The sequence below is a fragment of the Anabrus simplex genome, chromosome 4, assembly GCF_040414725.1.
Source record: "Anabrus simplex isolate iqAnaSimp1 chromosome 4, ASM4041472v1, whole genome shotgun sequence".
Lineage (NCBI taxonomy): Eukaryota > Metazoa > Arthropoda > Insecta > Orthoptera > Tettigoniidae > Anabrus > Anabrus simplex.
This window is the reverse complement of record NC_090268.1, coordinates 51,803,138-51,812,076: the sequence shown is the minus strand read 5'-3', so window position 1 is coordinate 51,812,076 and position 8,939 is coordinate 51,803,138. Positions and strand designations below refer to the sequence as shown.

Here is an 8,939-nt window from a genome sequence, read left to right as displayed (position 1 = left end):
AGACATTCGGAACCCATCATGAATAGATCTACAACTTCTGTCCCGTAACCTTTAGTCCTATCTTGATCCCTTATGCCACAGACAGAGCTGCATTTTCAGATTTTACGTTCACTTTGTACATTTTCCATAATTAATTTTGTTGTTTCACACACTTACAAGACCGACAGAATCATGGAATTCGTCAGGCTCATTGGAACGCCCGTGTGTCATATATGAGCAAAATGCATGATTCTAGCACCGTATAAGAATGGAAAAACGACAGGAATATGTGGACACTGTACTCCTAATCTAAGATTCTAAACCAATCTACGGTGTACCCGATGCAGATACGACTAAACATCAAAGAACGAAAATTTTGAACGTTTCAAACACGATACACCTAATAAGTTTCAAGACTATAGCTGCCCATTAGGTTAGCAAAATCATTTCTCATCTTGTGACAATCGTACGTAATTAGCACCAGATAGGAACGTTTAACTCTATCTTTGCTACAAATCCCCCTGTGGGTGGGGGCGTTAGAATAATACCCACGGTATCCCCTGCCTGTCGTATAAGGCGACTGAAAGGGGCCTCTGGGGCTCTGAATTTTGGAGCGTGGGTTGGCGACCACGGGGCCCTAAGCTGAGTCCATGCATTGTTTCCACTTACTTGTGCCTGACTCCTCACTTTCATCTATCCTATCTGACCACCCTTGGTCAACTCTTGTTCTTTTCAGACCCCGACGGTATTACGTATGGAAGCCCAGGGAGTCTTCCATTTGCATACCCTTCGTGGCCCTTGTCTTCCTTTGGCCAATACCTCCATTTTGCGAAGGGTCGGGCCCCTTCCATTTTTTCTCTCTGATTAGTGTTATATAGAGGATGGTTGCCTAGTTGAACTTCCTCTTAAAACAATAATCACCACCTCTAACACTCTTTGCTACAAATCGTGAATATACTGTACGAGAAAATATTATAGGACCAAATATATACGCAAATGAATAGGCTATCTAGTGCCGTAATCCCTTTTTCGTAACGACATACCGGTTCGTCACAGTCATTTTCCAAATGACCACTTCTAATGTACAGGAATTGGGGGTTTGGGGGCTTTGGGGGCAGAGCACCCAACGAGCGATAGCGAGTCTCTCTATATAAAAATAACATGTCCTGACTGACTGACTGACTGACTGACTGACTGACTGACTGATTCATCATCGCCTAGCTAAAACTACTGGACATAAAGAAATGAAACTTTGAGGACACATTTATATTACAATGTAGGTGAACACTAATGGAGGATTTTTGGATATTCCGTCGCTAAGGGAGTGAAAAGGGGGGTGAATTTTAAAAATTAGTGTATCTATATCTCAAAAACTCAACATTTTAAAGACGTGAAAAATAAGGAAACGCGTACATTTTTTCGAAAAATTCTCTTAAGGGAGGTGAAAAAGGAGAAATAAGGGTTGTATACCTTTTATGAGGATACTTATATCTCAAAAGTTGAAGAGGTTACAGTCTTGAAAATTGGTATTTGAATTCTTCTTTCAAAATTGAGAAACATGTAACTTTTTGTTTTTGGAAAATCTTCTTAAGAGGGGGTAATCAGGAGTGACAAAGTGGGTGAATATTTAAAATATGTATATCTACGATATAAATCAAAAACGTAACGTGTTAAAGAAGTGAAAATTGGTATTTGGAATCTCCTGTAAAAGTGAAGGAACACGCATAATTTGTTTTCTGAATATCCACTTAAGGGAAATTCATTGTTAACATATTACGCATCTCAATATACAATGCTCGATGGAGTCTACATCGACAATTTTTATATTCGCTTTACTTATTTAATTAAAAGGAGATTGTGGAATAGTTAACAATAACGGCACGAACTTCGTCAGCGCAGTGACGGAAAATTACTTGTAGCAGTGTGGAATTCATCACCACAGAGTTACCCCGTTACACCCACAAGCAAATGGCACAGTGGAAAGACTGAACCCAGGGATAACTCAACGACTACATATTGTCAATGCCATGAAATTAGATTGGGAGTTAGAACTAAACAAGTACCGGAATCATGAGCACCAGACTACAGGGGTTAGTCCGGCGGAGATTTTTTTAACAGAAAACTGAGGGACAAAATTCCCGGTCTGGCCCCATACAAAACTGAAAAAAAATATTAGAAGCGGTGGTGGAACGAGACCTTATTCAAAAGTTTAAAAAGGAAGAATACGCGGACGTTAGAGGTGGGGCCCGAGAGGGCGACAAGGTTTTGATGCGTAACCCCAAAGTAAACAAATTTTCAACCACATTTGGACCCACACCTTTAAAAGTCGTCAAGAAGAATGGCAACGCTGTGACAGCAGAGACTTCGGATGGTAGACAAATAACTCGCAACTCTACCTTCTTCCGGCCTTTTCATGAGCTGTTGTCTGAGGACGAGTCGGAGAGTGTGAAAGAGCAACCAGAGGAAACAGAAGATGAAGAGCATCAACCAGAGAAGAAAGAAGAAGAAGTGAGCCGAGAATCGGGACCGAGACGAAGTCAACGTGAGAGAAAACCCCCGGGATTTTTGTCAGACTATGATTTAAAATAAAAAATTAAAAAAGGAGTGATGTACTGTACTATCGATATGTAGGAGATCGATGTGTGTGTTGTAACATCAGGGAGAAGAGAAATTGTTGTTTATGCTTTGGTTGTAATGGCGACTGTCAAGAAAAAGAGTGTTTATTTCGTTAAATCGCTAATTATTCAGTACATATACTATCTATATAAATAAAACAAGAGTGGTTCTGTCTTTACATTACTTCGAATAGTGAAATTTTGGCATAATTTCATGTATTATACTGTACATCGTAGAAGCCGAATCGAACTTTATCTCATTTTCTGTCTGTCTGTCTGTCTGTCTGTCTGTCTGTCTGTCTGTCGAGCAAGACGTCGCTCGCAGAATGTAAACTCGCTTCGCTAGTTTACTTCCTTCGGCCTTCAGTCTCAGGATTTTCAAGGAGTTCAAACTCAATTTAAATTAATATATGCCCATTTTAAAGCCAGTGGGGCAGAGTCCTGTAGTCTGGGGCGTAAATATTGTCAGTAATAAAAATATAAATCTACATGTAAAATGGATTTATCAGTTTTTTCGCGGGCTCTATCTTTTCCTGTGCGATAGCCTTGTGGACTTCTTGTGCAGCCACATCAGGAACACACGTATTATGGATCCCTTCTTTAATCATTTCACGGTTTATAGTAAACACTTTTTTCACTACAAGAACGGTAAACACAACGCCACACAACTTCACCGCACTTCTCATTCTTAACCGTATACCAATACCCATTATGTAATAAACTAGGTTGGCCCCTTGTGGTGGTTGAAAACTCCATAGTTAACAAAGTTGTTAATTCATAGAGATCATTTGAACGAGTGAAATCTCTATTCATAAACAAAGGTGGGAGGGGAGGAAAGGAATTTCACAGCAGGGGTGGGTGGGAAATTCCACAACCTGTGGTTGTGCACGTAAGCGTGACCTGCACTGCTTCAACCCTTGTCAACATTTCGTCTAGACGAGATGGCACTCATTAAGTTGTGTAATAATTTGTAAAACCGAGTTGGATGAAATGGCACGTTTTTTAAGGAAACTTGTTGCTGGACGAAATAGCACTAAACCTACAGTACAGCTTACATATCAATGAACTGAAATAATACTAATTACAAAATATACAATACGTAAGGAACAAAACTAAACAAATATAAAAAGGAACATAATACTAAAATTATAATATTATTGTCGCCCTTACTTATTACTTACATATTACTTATTACTTATTACTGACTTGAATATACGAATTGTATCTCCTGTCTGTCTCTCCTATGGGTAACAGGTGACTAAAATGGGAGCACCAATGCTCACAACTTGGGAACGTGGGTTGGCGACTACGGGGTCTCTAGTTTGGGTTACGTCTCAAAACTCACGAGTCTCAAAACTCACGACTAAAAACTGGTAGTTATAATAAACATTCTAATGAGTTTCAAAATTCACGAATCCGGACAGTAGGTGCTTGCGATAACTGCAGGAGGGGTGAGGTGCGCGGTAACTCACGCTTCCCTTCAACCCATGTTTTTCCACCGACTTAGGGCAGTCACCCAGGTAGCAGATTGCCTATCAGTTGCTAACTAGTATTCTAATATTTTCTTAAATAATTTAATAGCACTGGGGTCCCTTTTTAGTCGCTTCTTACGACAGGCAGGGTATACTGTGAATGTTATTCTGCCACCCCATCCCACAGGGGAAAATTAATGGTTAGTGAATGAAAGAGACCGAGGTGTATTACTATCATTATTAAAAAATATTTTGCTGTTGTCTTAAAGCTAATATAATGCATCTTTTCCCTTTCACAAAAAGTTATAATAGTGCCGTGCAGCCTCCGGTGAGGCCTAGTGGAGGTCTCTGGAGTTGACGCCGTATAGGTGACCTGCACGTCTGTGAGGATGAGGAGCTACCTAAGATGAAGCCTAATGCTGAAGGCGGCACGAACACCCAGTCCCCGAGCCATAGGAATTAACTAACGAAAGTTAAAATCTCCCACCCGACCGGAAACTAAACCAGGGACCCCCTGCTTCCCTTGGACCAAAAGCCAGCATGCTAACCATTTATGCATGCAGCCGGACAACATAAAATTAAAGTAGGTATATTGCCCGCTGCTTGTTAAAAGAAACTGTCAGTTGGTTGTACTGAGGCTTAGTTCCATTATGCGACCAGAAGGCGGCATTTACTTGAACAAGGAATTTTATTTAAAGACAGTTAAGTCACTCCTTTAGTTTCAACATTTGGAGATTCATTTGGAAAAAGGCCTATTTCTATTTTTCGTAAGCGTTCATCTATTCGCTTATCGGTTATCTACCCAACACATTTAAACCGAAAAACATGTTCATGACGCATCCGATTATTCTGCGCGATATAACTGAATGATATTTGAAACTCATTCGATTATTTGATTTGATTATTCATTCGATCATTTAAAAGAATTCGATTATCCCATCACTAATAGCGTGGTCTTTTATACATTCATTTTTTTGCTAGTGGCTTTACGTCGCACCGACACAGATAAGTCTTATGGCGACGATGAGATAGGAAAGGCCTGAGAGTTGGAAGGAAGCGGCCGTGGCCTTAATTAAGGTACAGCCCCAGCATTTGCATGGTGTGAAGATGGGAAACCACAAAAAACCATCTTCAGGGCTGCCGGCAGTGGGATTCGAACCCACTGTCTCCCGGATGCAAGCTCACAGCCGCGCGCCTCTAACAGCACGGTTTTATACATTCAAAGAAGAACTGACCCTGCTCGTGACTTTTGAGACTGGCCCAGGGAGAGAAACTTACTCTTTCTAATCCTCTTCCTGGAATTCGTGAGTTTTGAAACTCGTGAGTTTTGAGACGACACGTCTAGCTTGTTCCGCTAACTTGTGGCTTCCTCCTTACTTTCATATTCCTTATGTGACTTCCATTGGTCAACATTTGTTCTCGTGGGTGTGAGCTTGCATTCGGGAGACAGTGGGTTCGAAACCCACGGTCGGCAGCCCTGAAGTTAGTTTTCCGTTTTTTACCATTTTTAATCTATTCAAATGCTGAGACTGTGCCTTAATTAAGACCACGTACGGTAGCTTCCTTCCCACTCGTAGCAATTCCTCACCACATTGTCACCAGTGGCCCTGATCATGACTCGTCTGAGTTGATGGTTGCACTTATCGCCACTGCCACCAGCTTTGTAAATTCTGTTAACTTCATCTGCCGCAGAGATACGCCGTGACTTGACACTTCTTATTGTAGCCCCACTCAAGGCCGGCTAATGTGTGCGCTGTTGTTTGCCTCGCAAGACTGTTTATGTCAAAGTGGCAAGTCACGCGACAGCCTGGGTCTGTGTATCAAAGTGTCTAGTCACGAAGTATTAGCAGTCTGCTCAAGCAGTATAAATACGAGACACTTACTGTATCAGGACAGTAAATACTCCGGTGCTGGTGTTAAAGATCGCTGAGAAAGGACGATTCAACATGGTGAAGACGCGGAAGTTCGTCGTGGCGAACCACTTCCAAGGCGAGCCTAAAGAAAATTGTCTTCAGCTGGTGGAAGAAGAACTTCCGCCACTCAAGGATGGGGAAGTCCTTTGTGAAGCTGTGTGGCTCAGCGTAGATCCTTACATGAGACTATATGCCAAACAATGTCCTCTGGGCAGTACAATGGACGGGGGTCAAGTAGCGAAAATCATTGAAAGTCGGAATAAGGACTTTCCTGTTGGGAAATACGTTGTGGGTGACCTCGGATGGCAGACCAAGACCATTCTCAACCCACAGCAGCCATCTAACTGGTTTAATTCACCTATCTGGCTCCTTCCAGACTTCGGTGAACTTCCTCTGTCATTGGCGTTGAGTGTATTGGGCATGCCTGGCAATACGGCATATTTTGGTTTCCTCGAGATCTGCCAGCCCAAGGCCGGTGAAGTGGTGGTGGTGAGCGGCGCCGCGGGGGCAATAGGTAGCCTAGTGGGTCAGATCGCCCGCATCAAGGGCTGCAATGTGATAGGTTTCGCTGGCTCTGACGACAAGGTACGCTGGCTTAAGGACGACCTGCACTTCGACGCCGCCTACAACTACAAGAAGACGGACTTGGACGCGGCACTGAAGGAGGCGGCACCCAATGGCGTGGATTGTTACTTCGACAACGTTGGTGGCGTCATGAGCAGCGTCGTCTTAAGGCACATGAATCCGCGGGGCCGAATCGCCGCGTGTGGCGGCATCAGCGCATATAACGCAGACGACAAAGAACCGGCTTTAGCGCCAGTTGTTCAACCCTCGGTGGTGTTCAAGGAGTTGAGGATGGAGGGATTCATAGTCTATCGCTGGCTGGATCGCTGGAATGAAGGTATTCAGCAGATGAAGGAGTGGGTCAAGAACAAACAGCTGGTCTACCGCGAGACCGTCACGGAAGGGTTTGAGAACATGCCCAAGGCGTTCATCGGCTTGATGCGAGGTGAGAACACGGGCAAGGCAGTTGTTAAGGCCTAAATGACTTTCCCCTAAAAGTGAAGTGGTACCAATATTATCTCATGTTAAGAAATTCTTTATATGAGCAATGTTCGTACTTGTGGGCGTAAGTGTCGATGTTTTGACGTCGATAAACTAAGTCACAGAGAAAATCTGAGTAATTTTATTATTTTTTAAATTGTATGTGTCCCTCAAGATTGTTATCACTATAGAAAATAAATATCATGCCGAAAATTATGCAAGGTTCCACTAAGTGCTGTTGGGTTCCTCTTACATGAAGAATAATTTCTGTAGTGCTTAATTTTGTCAGTTCGGTGATTAATTTTACTGACCATGTTGCTTAAATAATTGCGGTCCCGTCTCATAATTAGTGCGTTTGTGAATTGTGTCTAATTTGACTTGCGATGTGTGTTTAATCAATTTTTTGAGATATCTGGAAGCTTTGAATGCTCATCGTTTCTAGAAGGTGCTTGCGTGTAACGAAAACCACTCTAAGTGCTCTTTTGATACTCCATTGTTGTGAGTTGCTACCGTCTTCATACTGGTCAGTGAGGTGCCACTTCGGTACTAGTAGAAGACCAGGTAATTAATTTAAAAAAATACTAGTCAACCCGCGCTGCATTCGTTATAAATAGGCCAGATAACTCGTCTTGATATGCCTGTTGTAGTCATATTCTTTTGCCTGCCCTTTTCAATGGTATTGTGAACATTTAATAAGAAGTGCGTTATGGTATGCTGCAGTTCGTAGTCGTCATGCCGTCTGTTTGGTAAAAATCAATCTTTTCTTTTCTTTATCCTGGAGCTCTTGATGTAAAGCTTGGTATTGTGTCGTAGAAGGCAATGGTACACTTGATCGCAGTTCTTCTATATAGAACGGTTGTCTTGTTAGCTCATAGGTTAGTCTTCAAGGAGCGTGTTTAGCAGGCAGAGAAATCTTTTTGATGCATGGCCTTCAATATTTCTAGTGTAGCTAGGTTATCCTTCGATATGTGTTCCAGATAAGGTCTAAGGCGTATGCCATGGTAGGGTCTGTTTGTACGTAGACTTTTTCCTCTTAGCAGCGTCTAAGTTATTACGAACGCTCTGCCATCTGTTGAATATATTTGGAAGCTGGGAAAGCTTAGAGAATCAAAGAGTATCTAGCAGGGAATATAATTATTCCGTGATCAGTGGAAGTGTACACTCCCTGGCTTAACAGATAGTAATCAAAGACGACTGCATGCAATGACATTACTAAGGATGAAAATGACGTATATCAGAATATTAATGAAAGTGTTCGTCGCTTAGCAACCTGCTTAGTACAGAATGTATTGCGGGTTAAAGTAAGCCTTCGCCTGTAATTACTGGAGTGATCATTTAATGATTTGACTTTATGATTACTCAAAGTTGGCTGAACGTAGAGACCTTATCAATGTCTTATGAATCACCGGCATATAAACAAAACAAAAATGAAGCAAATTTATCCAGTAGAACGCACGAGGATTTGCCAAATCTTTTTTTAGTAAACCCTTTTAATATATAGATAACTGCATAATACTCATATTAGATGAGATTTTTTAACTCTTTGAAATTTAGCCTCATCGTGTTGGAACAGCTCACATACTACATGTATCTCCTGACTTAGTAGGTCCCTTTAGGCTGTTCATGCTTTTACTCGTAACTTCTTGTTCCTACCCTTGTTCTTCATTTATTTGGAACGGAATTTGTAGAGTATTTAACTCTTTTCACAGCCGGATGTCCTTCCTGAGGGAGATAGTGTTCACTATTACGTCTTTCTGTGCTGGTATGTTATACATAGGTGAAGACGAACACAAACACCCAGTCCCCGAGTGACAGGAATTAACTATCCGCAGATAAAATCGAATGTCGAGAATCCAACCAGGGGCCTTCTCCCTTCCCTTCCCTTCTTACCCAGAACTTTTCCTTCCAGTAGAGTC

The 8,939-nt window shown here is 42.0% G+C and overlaps 1 pseudogene; it reads left to right on the top strand.

The window, feature by feature from the left end:
* Window positions 1-5,954: 5,954 nt before the first annotated feature.
* On the top strand, window positions 5,955-7,227 carry LOC136872383 (prostaglandin reductase 1 pseudogene; annotated as a pseudogene).
* The last annotated feature ends 1,712 nt before the right edge of the window (window positions 7,228-8,939 follow it).